The following is a 19051-nucleotide window of genomic DNA, read 5'->3' on the forward strand; positions in this document are numbered from 1 at the left end:
ATGCCCCCTTAGGCATATCACAGACAAAGGAATGTCACCAGGGTGATCAGTGCAGAGTTATGATGTCACAATGCCCCGTTAGGCAGATCACAGTCAACGGCCTGTCACCTGGGTTACCAGTGGAGAATTCTGATGTCACAATACCCCCTTAGGCAGATCACAGACAAGGGCCTCTCACCTGGGTGCCCAGTGCAGACTAATGATGTCACAATGCCCCCTTAGGCAGATCAAAGAAAAGGGCCTGTCACCTCGGTGCCAAATGCAGAGTTATGATGTCACAATGCCCCCTTAGGCAGATCACACACAAGGGACTGTCATCTGGGTGGCCAGTGCAGAGTTATGATGTCACAATCCCCCTTAGGCAGTTAACAGAAAAGGGCCTGTGACGTGGGTGACCAGTGCAGAGTTATGATGTCACAATGCCCCCTTAGGCAGATCACAGACAAGGGCCAGTCACCTGGCTGTCCAGTGCAGAGTTATGAAGACAAAATGCCCACTTAGGAAGATCACAGGAAAGGGCCTGTTACCTGGGTGACCATTGCAGCTTTATGATGTCACAATCCCCCTTATGCAGATCACAGACAAGGGTCGGTAACCTGGGTGACCAGTGCAGAGTTCTCATATCACAATGACCCCTTAGGCAGATCACAGACAAGGGTCTGTGACCTGAGTGACCAGTGCAGGGTTCTGATGTCAGAATACCCCCTTAGGCAAATCACAGACAAGGGACTGTCACCTGGGTGACCAGCACAGAGTTATGATGTCACAATGCCTCCTTAGCAGATCACAGACAAGGCCCTGTCACCTGGGTGACCAGTGCAGGGTTATGATGTCCCAATGCCCCCTTAAGCAGATCACAAAAAAGGCATGTCACCTGGGTGACCAGTGCAGTGTTGTGATGTTACAATGTCCCCTTAGGCAGATCACAGACAAGGGCCTGTCACCTGGGAGACCAGTGACGAGTTATGATGTCACAATGCTCCCTTACGAAGATCACAGACAAGGCCCTGTTACCCGGGTTACCAGTGCAGAGTTATGATGTCACAATGCCCCCTCAGGCAGATCACACACAAGGGCCTGTCACCTGTGTGACCAGTGCAGGGTTATGATGTCACAATACTTCCTTAGGCAGATCACAGTCCGTGGCCTTTCACCTGGGTGACCAGTGCAGAATCATGATGTCACAATACCCCCTTAGGCAGATCACAGACAACGGCCTCTCACCTGGGTGACCAGTGCAGAATTATGATGTCACAATACTCCCTTAGGCAGATCACAGTCAGTGGCCTGTCACCTGGGTGCCCAATGAAGAGTTTTGATGTCACAATGCCCCCTTGGGCAGATCACAGACAAGGTCCTGTCACCTTGGTAACCAGTGCAGAGTTATGATGTCACAATGCCCCTTAGGCAGATCACAGACAAGGGCCTGTCACGTGGTTCACTAGTGCAGATTTATGATGTCAAAATGCCCCCTTAGGCAGATCACAGAAAAAGGCCTCTCCTGGGTGCCCAGTGCAAGGTTATGATGTCACAATGCGCTTTAGGCAGAAAACAGAAAAGGGCCTGTCACCTGGCTGACCAGTGCAGAGTTATGATGTCACAATGCCCCCTTAAGCAGATCACAGACAAGGGCCTGTCACCTGGGTGTCCAATGCAGAGTTATGATGACACCATGCCCACCTAGGGAGATCACAGACAAGGGCCTGTCACCTGGGTGACCATTGCAGAATTATGATGTCACAACGCCCCCTTAGACAGATCACACACAAGGGCCTGTCACCTGTGTGACCAGTGCTGGGTTATGTTGTCAAAATGCCCCCTTGGGCAGATCACAGAAAACGGCCTGTCACCAGGGTAACCAGTGCAGAGTTATGATATCACAATGCCCCCTTAGGCAGATCACAGACAGTGGCCTGTCACCTGGGAGACCAGTGCCGAGTTATGATGTCACAATGCCCCTTAGACAGATCACAGGTAAGGGTCTGACACCTCGGTGACCATTGCAGAGTTATGATGTCACAATGCACTGTTAGGCAGATAAAAGACAAGGGCCAGTCACCTGTTTCCCCAGTGCAGAGTTATGATGTCACAATACCCCTTAGGTAGATCACACACAAGGGCCTGTCACCTGGGTGACTAGTGTAGACTTATGATGTCACAATGCCCCCTTAGGCAGATCACAGACAAGGGCCTGTCACCTGGGTGAGCAGTAAAGTGTTATGATGCCACAATGCCCCCTTAGGCAGATCACAGACAAGGGTCTTTCACCTGGGTGGCCAGTGCAGAGTTTTGATGTCACAATGCCTCCTCAGGCAGATCACAGACAAGGGCCTGTATCCTGTGTGACCAGTGTAGAGTTATGATGTCACAATGCCCCGTTATGCATATCACAGTGTCCTGTCACCTGGGTGACCACTGCAGAATTATGATGTCACAACGCCCCCTTAGGCAGATCACAGACAAGGGCCTGTCACCTGGGTGCCCAATGCAGAGTTATGATATCACAATGCCAACTTAGGCAGATCGCAGACAAGGTCCTGTCACCTGGGTACCCAGTTCGGAATTATGATGTCACAGAGCCCCCTTATGCAGATCACAGACAAGGGCCTGTCACCTGGGTGCCTAGTGCAGAGTTGTGATGACAAAATGCCCACTTAGGAAGATCACAGACAAGGGCATGTTACCTGGGTGACCAGTGCAGAGTTATGATGTCACAATGCCACTTACGCATATCACAGACAATGGCCTGGCACCTGTGTGACTAGTGCAGACTTATGATGTCACAATGCCCCCTTACGCAGATTACAGGCAAGGGTCTGTCACCTGCGTGACCAGTGCAGAGTTATCAAATCTCAATGCCCCCTTAGGCAGATCACAGGGAAGGGTCTGCGACCTGGGTGACCACTGCAGAGTTATGATGTCACAATGCCCCCTTAGGCACATCACAGACAAGGTACTGTCACCTGGGTGACCAGTGCAGAGTTATGATGTCACAATGCCCCCGTAGCAGATCACAGACAAGGACCGGTCACCAGGGTAAGCAGTGCAGGGTTGTGATGTCCCAATGCCCCCTCAGGCAGACCACAAAAAAGGGCATGTCACCTGTGTGACCAGTGTAGTGTTATGATGTCACAATGTCCCCTTAGGGTGATCACAGACAAGGTCCTGCCACCTGGGAGCCCAGCGAACAGTTATGGTGTCACTATTCCCCCTTAGGCAGATCATAGTCAGTCGCCTGTCACCTGGGTGACAAGTGAAGAATCATGATGTCACAATACCCACTTAGGCAGATCACAGACAGGGGCCTCTAACCTGGGTGCCCAGTGCAGAGTTATGATGTCACAATGCCCCCTTACGCAGATCACAGACAAGATCATGTCACCTGGGTAAGCAGTGCAGAGTTATGATATCACAATGCCCCTTAGGCAGATCACAGACAAGGGCCTGTCACCTGGTTGACTAGTGCAGGTTTATGATGTCACAGTGCCCCCTTAGGCCGATCACAGACAAAGGCCTGTCACCTGGGTGCCCAGTGCAGAGTTATGATGTCACAATGCCCTTTAGGCAGATAACATAAAAGGGCCTGTCACGTGGGTGACCAGTGCAGAGTTATGATGTCACAATGCCCCTTTAGGCAGATCACAGACAAGGGCCTGTCACCTGGGTTGCCAGTGCGGAGTTATGATGACACAATGACAACCTAGGAAAATCACAGACAAGGGACTGTCACCTGGGTGACAATTGCAGAATTATGATGTCACAATGCCCCCTTAGGGAGATCACACGCAACGGCCTGTCACCTGTGTGACCAGTGCTGGGTTATGTTGTCAAAATGCCCCTTTAGGCAGATAACAGACAAAGGCCTGTCACCAGGGTTAACAGTGAAGAGTTATGATGTCACAATTCCCCCTAAAGCAGATCACAGACAGTGGCCTGACACCTGGGTGACCTGTGCAGAGTTTTGATGTCACAATGCCCCTTAGGAAGATCACAGGCAAGGGTCTGTCACCTGAGTGACTAGTGCAGACTAATGATGTCACAAGGCACTGTTAGGCAGATCAAAGACAAGGGCTGGTCACCTGGCTGCCCAGTGTAGAGTTATGATGTCACAATACCCAATTCGGCAGATCACAGACAAGGGACTGTCACCTGGGATCCCAGTGCAGAGTAATGATGTCACAATGACCCCTTAGTGAGATCACAGACCAAGGCCTGTCACCAGAGTGACCAGTACAGAATTATGATGTCACAATACCCACTTAGGCAGATCACTGACAAGGGCCCCTCACCTGGCTGCCCAGTGCAGAGTTATGATGTCACAATGCCCCCTTATGCAGATCACAGACAAGGGCCTGTCACCTGATTGCCCAATGCAGAGTTATGATGTCACAATGCCCCCTTACGCAGATCACAGACAACATCATGTCACCTGGGTAAGCAGTGCAGAAGTTATGATGTCACAACACCCCCTTAGGCAGATCACAAAGGCCTGTCCCCACGGTGTCCAGTGCACAGTTATGATGTCACAATGCCCCCTTACGCAGATCACAGACAGTGGACTGTCACCTGGGTGACCAGAGCAGGATTATGATGTCCCAATGCCCCTTAGGCAGATCACCAAAAAGGGCATGTCACCTGGGTGACCAGTGTAGTGTTATGATGTCACAATGCCCGCTTAGGCAAACCACAGACAAGGGCCTGTCACCTTGGTGCCCAGTGCAGAGTTATTACGTCAGAATGCCCGCTTAGGCAAATCACAGACAAAGACCTGTAAAATGGGGGACCAGTGCAGAGTTATGTTGTCACAATACCCCCTTAGGCAGATCACAGACAAGGGACTGTCACCTGTGTGCCCAATGCAGATTTATGATGTGACAATGCCCCCTTAGGCAGATCACAGACAAGGTGCTGTCACCTGGGTGCCCAGTGCAGAGTTATGATATCACAATACACCTTTAGGCCGATCATAGGCATGGGATTGTCACCTGGGTGCCCAGTACAGAGTAATGATGTAACAATGACCCCTTAGGCAGATCACAGATATGGGCCTGTCACCTGGGTGACCAGCACAGAGTTATGATGTCACAATGCCCCCTGAGGCAGATCACAGACAACGGCCTTTCACCAGGGTGACCAGTGCAGAATTATGATGTCACAATACAGGCTTAGGCAGATAACAGAAAAGGGCCTGTCACCTAGGTAACCAGTGCAGAGTTATGATGTCACAATGCACCTTAGGCAGATCACAGACAAGGGCCTGTTACCAGGTTGACTAGTGCAGATTTATGATGTCACAATTCCCCCTTAGGCAGATCACAGACAATGGCCTGACACCTGGCTGACCAATGCAGAGTTATGATGTCACAATACACCCTTAGGCTGATCACAGAAAAAGGACTCTCACCTCGGTGCCCAGCGCAGAGTTTTGATGACACAATGCCCCTTCGGCAGATCACACACAACGGCCTGTCTCCTGGGTGACTAGTGCAGACTTATGATATCACAATGCCCCCTTAGGGAGATCACAGACAAGAGCCTGTCGCCTGGGTGACCAGTGCAGAGTTATGATGTCACAATGCCCCCTTAGGCAGATAATAGAAAAGGGCCTGTCACCTGGGTGACCATTGCAGAATTATGATGTCACAATGCCCCCTTTGGCAGATCACAGACAATGGTCTGTCACCTGGGTGACCATTGTAGAGTTATGATGTCACAATTCCCCCTTAAGCAAATCACACACAAGGGTCTGTCACCTGGGTGACCAGAGCACAGTTATGATGTCACAATGGCCCCTTAGGCAGATCAAGGACAAGGCTCTTTCACATGAGTGAGCAGTGAAGGGTTATGTTTTCACAAAGCCCCCTTATGCAGACCACATACAAGGGTCTTTCACCTGGGAGACCAGTGCAGAGTTATCATATCACAATGCCCCCTTAGGCAGATCACAGACAAGGTCCAGTCACCTGGGTGATCAGTGCATAGTTAGGATGTCACAAAGCCCCCTTAAGCAAATCACAGACACGGGTCTCTCACCTGTGGGACCAGAGCACAGTTATGATGTCACAATGGCCCCTTAGGCAGATCAAGGACAAGGCTCTTTCACCTGGGTGATCAGTGCAGGGTTATGATGTCACAAAGCCCCCTTATGCAGACCACATACAAGGGTCTGTCACCTGGGAGACCAGTGCAGAGTTATCATATCACAATGCCCCCTTAGGCAGATCACAGACAAGGTCCTGTCACCTGGGTGACCAGTGCAGAGTTATGATGTCACAATGCCCCCTTAGGGAGATCACAGACAGGGTCCTGTCAGCTGGGTGACCAGTGCAGGTTTATTATGACAAAATGCCCACTTAGGAAGATCACAGACAAGGGCCTGTCACCTGGGCGACCAGTGCAGAGTTATGATTTCACAATACCCCCTTAGGCAGATAACAGAAAAGGGCCTGTCACTTGGGTAACCAGTGCGGATTTATGATGTCACAATGCACCTTAGGCAGATCACAGACAAGGGCCTGTCACCAGGTTGACTAGTGCAGATTTATGATGTCACAATGCCCCCTTAGGGAAATCACAGACAATGGCCTGTCAGCTGGGTGACCAACGCAGAGTCATGATGTCACAATACCCCCTTAGGCAGATGACAAACAGTGGCCTGTCACCTGGGTGACCAGTGCAGAGTTACGATGTCACAATGCCCCTTAGGTAGATCACAGTAAAGGGCCAGTCACCTGGGTGACTAGTGCAGACTTACGATGTCACAATGCCCCCTTAGGCAGATCACAGACAAGGGCCTGTCACCTGGGTGACCAGTGCAGACTTATGATGCCACAATGCCCCCTCAGGCGGACCACACACATGTGCCTGTCACCTGTGTGACCAGTGCAGGCTTACGATGTCACAATGCACCCTTAGGCAAATTACAGACAAGGGTCTGACAACTGGCTGGCCAGTGCAGAGTTACGATGTCACAATGGCCCCTAAGGCAGATCAAAGACAAGGGTCTTTCTCCTGGGTCACCAGTGCAGGGTTATGATGTCACAATGCCCCCTTAGGCAGATCACAGACATGGGTCTGTCACCTGGTTTACCAGGGCAGATTTATGATGTCACAATGCCCCCTTAGGCAGATCACAGAGAAGCTGTTGTCACCTGGGTGACCAGTGCAGAGTTATGATGTCACAATGCCCCCTTAGCACATCACCGACAAGGTCTTGTCACCTGGGAAACCAGTGCAGGATTATGATGTCCCAATGCCCCCTTAGGCAGATCGCAAAAAAGGGCATGTCACCTGGGTGCCCAGTGCATAGTTATGATGTCACAATGCCCCCTTAGGCAGATCACAGACAAGGGCCTGTCACCTGGGTGCCCAGTGCAGAGTTATGATGTCACAATGTACCCTTAGGCAGATCACAGACAAGGGCCTGTCACCTGGGTGCCCAGTGCAGAATTATTACATCACAATTCCCCCTTAGGCAGATCACAGACAAAGACCTGTAAAATGGATGACCAGTACAGAGTTATGTTGTCACAATGCACCTATGGCGGATCACAGACAAGGGCCAGTCACCTGGGTTCCCAGTGCATAGTTATGATGTCACAATGCCCCATTATGCAGATTAGAGACAAGGGCCTGTCACCTGGGTGCCCAGTGCAGAGTTATGATCTCACAGTGCCCCCTTAGGCAGATCACAGACAAGGGCCTGTCACTTGGGTGCCCAGTGCAGAGTTATTACGTCACAATGCCCCCTTAGGCAGATCACAGACAAAGACCTGTGAAATGGGTGACCAGTACAGGTTTACGTTGTCACAATACACCCTTTGACAGATCACAGACAAGGGACTGTCACCTGGGTGCCCAATGCATATTTATTATGGCACAATGCCCTCTTAGGCAGATCACAGACAAGGGCCTGTCACCTGGGTGCCCAGTGCAGAGTTATGATGTCACAATGTACCCTTAGGCAGATCACAGACAAGGGCCTGTCACCTGGGTGCCCAGTGCAGAATTATTACATCACAATTCCCCCTTAGGCAGATCACAGACAAAGACCTGTAAAATGGATGACCAGTACAGAGTTATGTTGTCACAATGCACCTATGGGAGATCACAGAGAAGGGCCTGTCACCTGGGTTCCCAGTGCATAGTTATGATGTCACAATGCCCCATTAGGCAGATTAGAGACAAGGGCCTGTCACCTGGGTGCCCAGTGCAGAGTTATGATCTCACAATGCCCCCTTAGGCAGATCACAGACAAGGGCCTGTCACCTGGGTGCCCATTGCGGAGTTATTACGTCACAATGCCCCCTTAGGCAGATCACAGACAAAGACCTGTGAAATGGGTGACCAGTGCAGGTTTACATTGTCACAATACACCCTTTGACAGATTACAGACAAGGGACTGTCACCTGGGTGCCCAATGCATATTTATGATGTCACAATGCCCTCTTAGGCAGATCACAGACAAGGTCCTGTCACCTGGGTGCCCAGTGCAGTGTTATGATATCACAATACCCCTTTAGGCAGGTCATAGACTTCGGATTGTCACCTGGGTGCCCAGTGCGGAGTAATGATATAACAATGCCCCTTAGGCAGATCACAGAGAAGCGCCTGTCCCGTGGGTGACCAGTACAGAGTTATGATATCACAATGCCCGCTGAGGCACATCACAGACAAGGGACGGTCACCTGGGTGACCAGTGCAGAGTTATGATGTCACAATGCACCGTCAGGCACATCACACACAAGGGCCTGTTCACCTGTGTGATCAGTGTAGAGGTATGATTTCACAATGCCCCCTTAGGCAGATCACAGTCAGTGGCCTGTCACCTGGGTGACCAGTGCAGAATTATGATGTCACAATACCCCCTTAGACAGATCACAGACAAGGGCCTCTCACCTGGGTGACCAGTGCAGAATTATGATGTCACAATACCCCCTTAGACAGATCACAGACAAGGGCCAGTCACCTGGGGGCCCAGTGCAGAGTTATGATGTCACAATGCCCCGTTAGGAAGATCACAGACAAAAGCCTGGCACCTGGGTAACCAGTGCGGAGATATGATGTCACAATGCCAATCAGGCAGATCACAGACATGGGCCTGTCACCCGGGTGACCAGTACACAGTTATGATGTGACAAAGCCCCCTTAGGCAGATAACAGACAAGGACCTGCCACCAGGGTGAGCATTGCCGAATTATGATGTCACAATGCCCCGTTGGGCAGATCACAGACAAGGGTCTGTCACCTGGGTGCCCAGTGCAGAGTTATGATGTCATAATGCCCACTGAGGCCAGATCACAGACAAAGGCCTGTCAAGAGGGTGACCAATGCAAAGTTATGATGTCACAATGCCCCCTTAGGCAGATCAAAGACAAGGGCCTGTCACCTGGGTGACCAGTGTAGAATTATGAAGTCACAATACCCCCTTACGCAGATCACAGACAAGAGCCGCTCACCTGGGTGCCCAGTGCAGAGTTATGATGTCACAATGCCCCCTTAGGCAGATCACAGAAAAGGGCCTGTCACCTGCGTGCCCAATGCAGAGTTATGATGTCACAATGCCCCTTAGGCAGATCACAGACAAGGGCCAGTCACCTGGTTAACTAGTGTAGATTTATGATGTCACAATGCCCCCTTAGGCAGATCACAGACAAGGGCCTGTCACCTGGGTGACCAGTGCAAAGTTATGATGTCACAATACACCCATAGGCAGATCACAGACAAAGGCCTCTCACCTCAGGGCCCAGTGCAGAGTTATGATGTCACAATGCCCCTTAGGCAGGTCACAGACAAGGGCGTGTCTCCTGGGTGACTACTGCAGACTTGTGATCTCACAATGCCGTCTTAGGCAGATCACAGGCAAGGGCCGGTCACCTGGGTGACCAGTGCGGAGGTATGATATCACAATTCCCCCTTAGGCAGATCACAGACAAGGGCATGTCACCTGGGTGTCTAGTGCAGAGTTATGGTGACAAAGTTCCCACTTAGGAAGATCACATACAAGGGCCTGTCACCTGTGTGACCATTGCAGAAGAATGATGTCACAATGCTCCCTTAGGCAGATGACAGACAAGGGTCTGTCACCTGGGTGACCATTGCAGAGTTATGGTGTCACAATTCCCCCTTAGGCAGATCACAGAGAAGGGTCTGTCACCTGGGTGACCAGTGCAGAGTAAGGATGTCACAATGGCCTCTTAGGCATATCAAACACAAGGGTCTTTCAAATGGCAGAGCAGTGCAGGGTTATGATGTCACAATGACCCCTTACGCAGATTACAGACAAGGGTCTGTCACCTGCGTGACCAGTGCAGAGTTATCAAATCACAATGCCCCCTTAGGCAGATCACAGAGAAGGGTCTGCGACCTGGGTGACCAGTGCAGAGTTATGATGTCACAATGCCCCCTTAGGCAGATCACACCAAGTGGCCTGTCACCTGGGTGACCAGTACAGAGTTATGATGTCACAATGCCCCCTGAGGCAGATCGCAAAAAAGGGCATGTCACCTGGGTGACCAGTGCAGTGTTATGATGTCACAATGTCCCGTTAGGCAGATCACAGACAAGGGCCTGTCACCTGGGTTCCCAGTGCATAGTTATGATGTCACAATTCCCCTTAGGCAGATCACAGACAAGGGCCTGTCACCTGGGAGCCCAGTGCAGAGTTATTACATCATAAAGCCCCCTTAGGCAGATCACAAGACCTGTAAAATGGGTGACCAGTGCAGAGTTATGTTGTCACAATACCGCCTTAGGTAGATCACAGACAGTGGACTGTCACCTGGGTACCCAATGCAGATTTATGATCGCACAATATCCCCTTAGGCAGATCACAGACAAGGTCCTGTCACCTGGGTGCCCAGTGCAGAGTTATGATATCACAATAGCCTTTTAGGCAGATCATAGACATGGGATTGTCACCTGGGTGCTCAGTGCACAGTAATGATGTAACAATGCCCCCTTAGGCAGATCACAGATAAGGGCCTGTCACCTGGGTGATCAGTACAGCATTATGATGTCAAAATGCCCCCTGAGTCACATGACAGACAAGGGCCTTTCACCTGGGTGACCAGTGCAGAGTTATGGTGTCACAATGCACCCTCAAGCAGATCACACACAAGGGCCTGTCACCTGAGTGAGCAGTGCAGCGTTATGATGTCACAATGCCCCCTTAGGCAGATCACAGTCAGTGGCTTGTCACCTGGGTGAGCAGTGCAGAATTATGATGTCACAATACCCCCTTAGACAGATCACAGTCAAGGGCCTCTCACCTGTCTGCCCAGTGCAGAGATATGATGTCACAATGCCCCATTAGGAAGATCACAGACAAGGGCCTTGTCACCAGGGAGACTAGTGCAGCGTTATGATGTCACAATACACCATTAGGCAGATCACACACAAGGGCCTGTCACCTGGGTGACCAGTGGAGGGTTGTGATGTCTTAATACACCCTTAGGCAGAACACAGACAAAGGCCTGTCACGTGGCTGACCACTGCAGAATTCTGATGTCACAATGGCCCCTTAGGCAGATCACAGACAAGGGCCTGTCACCTGGGTGACCAGTGCAGAGTTATGATGTCACAATATTCCCTTATGCAGATTACGGACAAGGGACTGTCACCTGGGTGCCCAGTGCAGAGTTATGATGTCACAATGACCCCTTAGCCAGATCACAGATAAGGGCCTGTCACCTGGGTGACCAGTAGAGAGTTATGATGTCACAAAGCCCCCTTTTGCAGATCACATACAAGGGCCTGTCACCTGGGTTACCAGTAGAGAGTTATGATGTCACAATGCCCCCTTTTGCAGATCACAGACAAGGGCCTGTCACCAGGGTGACCAGTGCAGAGTTATGATGTCACAATTCACACTCAGGCAGATCAATGACAAGGGCCTGTCACCTGGGTGACCAGTGGAGAGTTATGATGTCATAATACGCCCTTAGGCAGAACACAGACAAAGGCCTGTCACCTGGCTGACCACTGTAGAATTCTGATGTCCCAATGCCCCCTTAGGCAGATCACAAAAAAGGGCATGTCACCTTGGTGGCGATTGCAGTGTTATGATGTCACAATGTCCCCTTAGGCAGATCACAGACAAGAGCCTGTCACCTGGTTGCCCAGTGCAGAGTTACGATGTCACAATGCCCCCATAGGCAGATCACAGACAAGGGCCTGTCACCTGGGTACCCAGTGCAGTGTTATGATGTCACAATGCCCCCTTAGGCAGATCACAGAGAAGGGCCTGTCACCTGAGTGCCCAGTGCAGTTGTTACGTCACAATGACCCTTAGGCAGGTCACAGACCAAGACCTGTAACATGGGTGACCAGTGCAGAGTTATGTTGCCACAATACGCCCTTAGGCAGATCACAGACAATGGACTGTCACCTGGGTGCCCAATGCAGATTTATGATGTCACAATGCCCCCTTAGGCAGATCACAGACAAGAGCCTGTCACCTGGGTGACCAGTGCAGAGTAATGATGTCACAATGCACCCTCAGGCAGATCACAGACAAGGGCCTGTCACCTGGGTGACTAATGCAGAGTTATGATGTCACAATGCCCCCTTAGGCAGATAACAGGCAAGGGCCTCGTACTTGGGTGACCAGTGCAGAGTTATGATATCACAATTCCTCCTCAGGCAGATGCGATACAAGGGCCTGTCACCTGTGTGACCAGTGCTGGGTTATGATGTCACAATGCCCCCTTAGGCAGATCACAGACAGTGTCCTGTCACCTGGGTGACCAGGGCAGAATTATTATGTCACAATGCCCACTTAGGCAGATCACAGAAAAGGGCCTCTCAACTGGGTGCCCAGTACCGAGCTATGATATCACAATGCCCCTTAGGCAGATGACAGACAAGGGCTTGTCACCTGGGTGCCCAATGCAGAGTTATGATGTCACAATGCCCCCTTAGGCAGGTCACAGACAAAGTCCTGTCACCTGTGTGCCCAGTGCAAAGATATGATGTCACAATGCACCCTCAGGCAGATCACAGACAAGGGACTGTCACCTGGGTGCCCAGTGCAGAGTTATGATGTCACAATGACCCCTTAGGCAGATCACAGATAATGGCCTGTCACCTGGGTGACCACAAGAGAGTTATGATGTCACAATGCCCCCTTAGGCAGATTACAGACAAGGGCCTGTCTCCTGGGTGACCAGTGCAGACTTGTAATAACACAATGCACCCTCAGGCAGATCACAGACAAGGGACTCTCACCTGGGAGTCCAGTGCAGAGTTATGATGTCACAATGACCCCTTAGGCAGATCACAGATTAGGGCCTGACACCTGGATGACCAGCAGAGAGTTATGATGTCACAATGCCCCCTTATGCAGATCACAGGCAAGGGCCTGTCACCTGGGTGACCAGCGCCGAATTATGATGTCACAATGCACCCTTAAGCAGATCACAGACAAGGGTCTCCCAAATGGGTTACCATTGCAGTGTTATGATGTCACAATTCCCCCTTAGGCAGATCACAGACAAGGGTCTGTCACCTGGGTGACCAGTGCAGAGTTATTATGTCACAATGGCCCCTTAGGCAGACCAAAGACAAGGGTCTTTCACCTGGGTGACCAGTGAAGGGTTTTGATGTCACAAAGCCCCCTTATGCAGACCACAGACAAGGGTATGTCACCTAGGTGACCAGTGCAGAGTTATCATATCACAATGCCCCCTTAGGCAGATCACAGACAAAGACCATTACCATGAGTGACCAGTGCAGAGTTATGTTGTCACAATATGCCCTTAGGCAGATGACAGACAAGGGCCTGTCACCTGGGTGACCAGTGCAGAGTTATGATGTCACAATGCCATCTTAGGCAGATCACAGAGAAGGGCCTGTCACCTGGGTGCCCACTGCAGAGTTATTACGTCACAATGCTCCCTTAGGCAGATCACAGACGAAGACCTGTGACATGGGTGAGCAGTGCAGAGTTGTGTTGTCACAATGCCCCCTCAGGCAGATCACACACAAAGTCCTGTCACCTGTGTGACCAGTAGAGGTTTATGATGTCACATTGCCCCCTTAGGCAGATCACAGACAAAGGCCTGGCACCTGGTTGACCAGTGCCGAGTTATGATGTCACAATACTCCCTTTTGCAGATCACAGACAAGGTTCTGTCACCTGTGTGACCAGTGCAGAGTTATGATGTTACAACACCCCCATAAGCAGATCACAGACAAGGGACTCTCACCTTGGTGCCCAGTGCAGAGTTATGAATTCACAATGACGCCGTAGGCAGATCACAGATAAGGGCATGTCACCTGGCTGACCAGTACAGTGTTATGATGTCACAATGTCCCCTTACGCAGATCACAGTCACGGGCTTGTCACCTGGGTGACCAGAGCAGAGTTATGATGTCACAATGCACACTCAGGCACATCACAGAAAAAGGCCTGTCACCTGGGTGACCAGTGCATAGTTATGATGTCACAATTCCTCCTCAGGTAGATCCCATACAAGGGCCTGTCACCTGTGTGACCAGTGCTTGGTTATGATGTCACAATGCCCCCTTACGCAGATCACAGACGAGGGCCTGTCACCTGGGTGACCAGTGCAGAGTTATGATGCCACAATACCCCGTTAGGCAGATCACAGACAAAGGCCTCTCATCTGGGTGCCCAGTGCAGAGTTATGATGACACAATGCCCCTTAGGTAGATGACAGACAAGGGCCTTTCACGTGGGTGACTAGTGCAGAGTTATGATGTCACAATGCAACCTTTGGCAGATCACAGACAAAGGCCTGTCACCTGTTTGACCAGTGAAGGGTTATGATGTCAAAATGCCCCCTTAGGCGGATAAAAGAAAAGGGCTTATCACCTGGGTGACCAGTGCAGAGTTACGATATCACAGTGCCCCCTTAGGCAGATCACAGACTAGGGTCTGTCACCTGGATGAACAGTGCAGAGTTATGATGTCACAATGCACCGATAGGCAGATCAAAGGAAAGACCGGTTACCTGGCTGCCCAGAGCAGAGTTTTGATATCACAATACCCCCTTAGGCAGATCACAGACAAGGGACTGTCACCTGGGTGCCCAGTGCAGAGTTATGATGTCACAATATCCCCTTAGGCTGATCACAGAAACGGGACTGTAACCTGGGTGACCAGTGCAGAGTTATGATGTCACAATGCACCGTTAGGGAGATCAAAGACAAGGGCCGGTCACCTGGCTGCCCAATGCAGAGTTATGAGGCCACAATACCCCCTTAGGCAGATCACAGACAAAGGCCTCTCATCTGGGTAACCAGTGCAGAGTTATGATGTCACAATGCCCCTTAGGCAGATCACTGATAAGGGCCTGTCACCTGGGTGACCAATACAGAGTTATGATGTCACAATACCCCCTTAGGCAGATCATAGACAAGGGCCTGTCACCTGGGTGACCAGTGCAGAGTTATGATGTCACAATGCACCTTCAGGCAGATCACAGACAAGGGCCTGTCACCTTTGTGACCAGTGCAGAGTTATGCTGTCACAATGCCCCCTTAGGCAGATCACACAAAACGCTCTGTCACCTGGGTGACCAGTGCAGAGTTATGATGTCACAATGCCCCCTCAGGCAGATAACTCAGAAGGGCCTGTCACCTGTGTGACCAGTGCAGGTTTATGATGTCAAAATGCCCCATTAGGCAGATCCCGGGCAAAGGCCTGTCACCAGAGTGACCAGTGCAGAATTATGATGTCAAAATGCCCCGTTAGGCAGATCACAGTCAGTGGTCAGACACCTGGGTGACCAGTTCAGACTTATGATTTAACAATACCCCCTTAGGCAGATCACAGACAAGGGCCTCTCTCCTGGGTGCCCAGTGCAGAGTTATGATGTCACAATTCCCCCTTAGGCAGAACACAGACAACGGCCTGTCTCCTGGGGGCCTAATGCAGAGTTATGATGTCAAAATTACCCCTCAGGCAGAACACATACAACGGCCTGTCTCCTGGGTGCGTAATGCAGAGTTATGATGTCACAATGCCCACTTAGGCAGATCACAGACAAGGTCCTGTCACCTGGGTAACCATTGCAGAGTTATGATGTCACAATACCCCTTAGACAGATCACAGACGAGGGCCTGTCAACTGGTTGAGTAGTGCAGATTTATGAAGTCACAATGCCCCCTTACGCAGATAACAGACAACGGCCTATTACCTGGGTGACCAGTGCAGAGTGATGATGTCACAATGCCCCCTTAGGCAGATCACCGACAAGGGCCTGTCACCTGGGTGCCTAATGCAGAGTTATGATATCACAATGCTCCCTTAGGCAGATCACAGGCAAGGGACTGTCACCTCAGTGACTAGTGCAGACTTATGATGTCACAATGCCCCCTTTTGCAGGTCACAGACAAGGGCCTGTCACCTGGTGAACAGTGCAGAGTTATGATGTCACCATGCGCCCTCAGACAGATCACAGACAAGGGCCTGTCACTTGGGTTACCAGTGCAGAGTTATGGTGTCACAATGCCCCCTCAGGCATTTCACACACAACGGCCTGTCACCTGTGTGACCACGGCAGGTTTATGATGTCACAATGCCCCCTTAGGCAGATCACAGACAAAGGCCTGTCACCAGGGTGACCAGTGCAGAGTTATGAAATCACAATGCCCCCTTAGGCAGATCACACACTGAGGCCTGTCACCTGGGTGACCATTGCAGAATTATGATGTCACAATTCTCCCTTAGGCAGATCAAAGACAAGGGCCTCTCACCTGGGTGCCCCGTGCAGAGTAATGATGTCACAATGCCCCCTTAGGGAGATCACGGACAAGGGCTTGTCACCTGGGTGCAATGCAGAATTATGATGTTAGAGTGCTGCCTTAGGCAGATCACAGTCAAGGGCCTGTCACCTGGGTGACTAGTGCAGACTTACGATGTCACAATGCCCTCTTAGGCAGATCACACACAAGGGCCTCTCACCTGTGTGACCAGTGCAGGGTTATGATGTCACATTGCCCCGTTAGTCACATCACACACAAAGGCCTTTCACCAGGGTGACCAGTGCAGAGTTATGATGTCACAATAGTCCCTTAGGCAGATCACAGACAAGGGACTGTCACCTGGGTGCCCATTGCAGAGTTATGATGTCACAATACTGCCTTAGGCAGATCACAGACAAGGGACTGTCACCTGGGTGCCCAGTGCAGAGTTATGATGTCACAATGACCCCTTAGGCAGATCGCAGTTAAGGGACTGTCACCTGTGTGACCAGTACAGAGTTATGATGTCCAATACCCGTTATGAAGATGACAGACAAGGGCCTGTCACCTGAGTGACCAGTGCAGAGTTATGATGTCAAAATGCACCCTCAGGCATATCACACACAAGGGCCTGTCACCTGGGTCACCAGTGCAGTGTTATGATGTCACAATATCCCCTCAGGCAGATCACACAGAAGTGTCTGTCAACTGTGTCACCAGTGCAGGTTTATAATGTCACAATTCCACCTTAGGCAGATCACAGACAAAGGCCTGTCACCAGCGTGACCGGTGCAGTGTTATGATGTCACAATACCCCCTTCGGCAGATCATAGTCAGTGGCCTGTCACCTGGGTGACCAGTTCAGAATTATGATATCACAATACCCCCTTAGGCAGATCACAAACAAGGGCCTCTCACCTGGGTGCCCAGTGCGGAGTTATGAGGCCACAATACCCCCTTAGGCAGATCACAGACAAAGGCCTCTCATCTGGGTGACCAGTGCAGAGTTATGATGTCACAATGCCCCTTAGGAAATCACAGACAAGGTCCTGTCACCTGGGTGACTAGTGCAGACTTATTATGTCACAATGCCCCCTTTGGCAGATCACAGACAAGGGCCTGTCACCTGGGTGACTAGTGCAGAGTTATGATATCACAATGCCCCGTTTGGCAGATCACAGACAGAGGACTGTCTCCTGGGTGACCAGTGCAGAGTTATGATGTAACAATGCACCGTTAGGCAGATCGAGGACAAGGGCCGGTCACCTGGCTGCCCAGTAGAGAGTTATGATGTCACAATACCCCCTTAGGCAGATCACAGACAAGAGACTGTCACCTCGGAGCCCAGTGCAGAGTTATGATGTCAGAATGACCCCTTAGGCAGATCACAGATTCGGGCCTGTCACAAGGGTGACCAACACAGAGTTATGATGTCACAATGCCCCGTTAGGCAGATCATAGACAACGGCCTGTCACCTGGGTGATCAGTGCAGAGTTTTGATGTCACAATGCAACCTCAGGCAGATCACAGACAAGGGCCTGTCACCTTGGTGACCACTGCAGAATTTTGATGTCATAATGCCCCCTTAGGCAAATCACACAAAAAGGGCTGTCAGCTGCGTGACCAGTGCAGAGTTATGATGTCACAATGCCCTCTCAGGCAGATCACACACAAGGGCCTGTCACCTGTGTGACCTATGCAGATTTATGATGTCAAAATGCCACATTAGGCAGATCCCAGGCAAAGGCCTGTCACCAGGGTGACCCGTGCAGAGTTATGATGTCACAAAGCCCCCGTAGGCAGATCACAGTCAGTGGCCTGTCACCTGGGTGACCACTTCAGAATTATGATGTCACAATACCCCCTTAGGCAGATCACAGACAAGGGCCTCTCACCTTGGTACCCAGTGGAGAGTTATGATGTCACAATTACCCCTTAGGTGGAACACAGACAACGGCCTGTCTCCTGGGTGCCTAATGCAGAGTTATGATGTCACAATGCCCCCTTAGGCAGATCACAGACAAGGTCCTGTCACCTGGGTAACCAGTGCACAGTTATGATCTCACAATGCCCCTTAGGCAGATCACAGACAAGGGCCTGTCAACTGGTTGACTAGCGCAGACTTATGATGTCACAATGCCCCCTTAGGCAGATCACAGACAAGGGCCTGTTACCTGGGTGACCAGTGCACAATTATCATGTCACAATACACCATTACGCAGATCACAGACAAAGGTCACTCACCTGGGTGTCCTGTGCAGAATTATGATGTCACAATGCCCCTTAGGCAGATCACAGACAAGGGCCTGTCTCCTGGGTGACTAGCGCAGACTTATGATG

This window comes from Pan troglodytes, chromosome 17 (assembly GCF_028858775.2).
Source record: "Pan troglodytes isolate AG18354 chromosome 17, NHGRI_mPanTro3-v2.0_pri, whole genome shotgun sequence".
NCBI lineage: Eukaryota > Metazoa > Chordata > Mammalia > Primates > Hominidae > Pan > Pan troglodytes.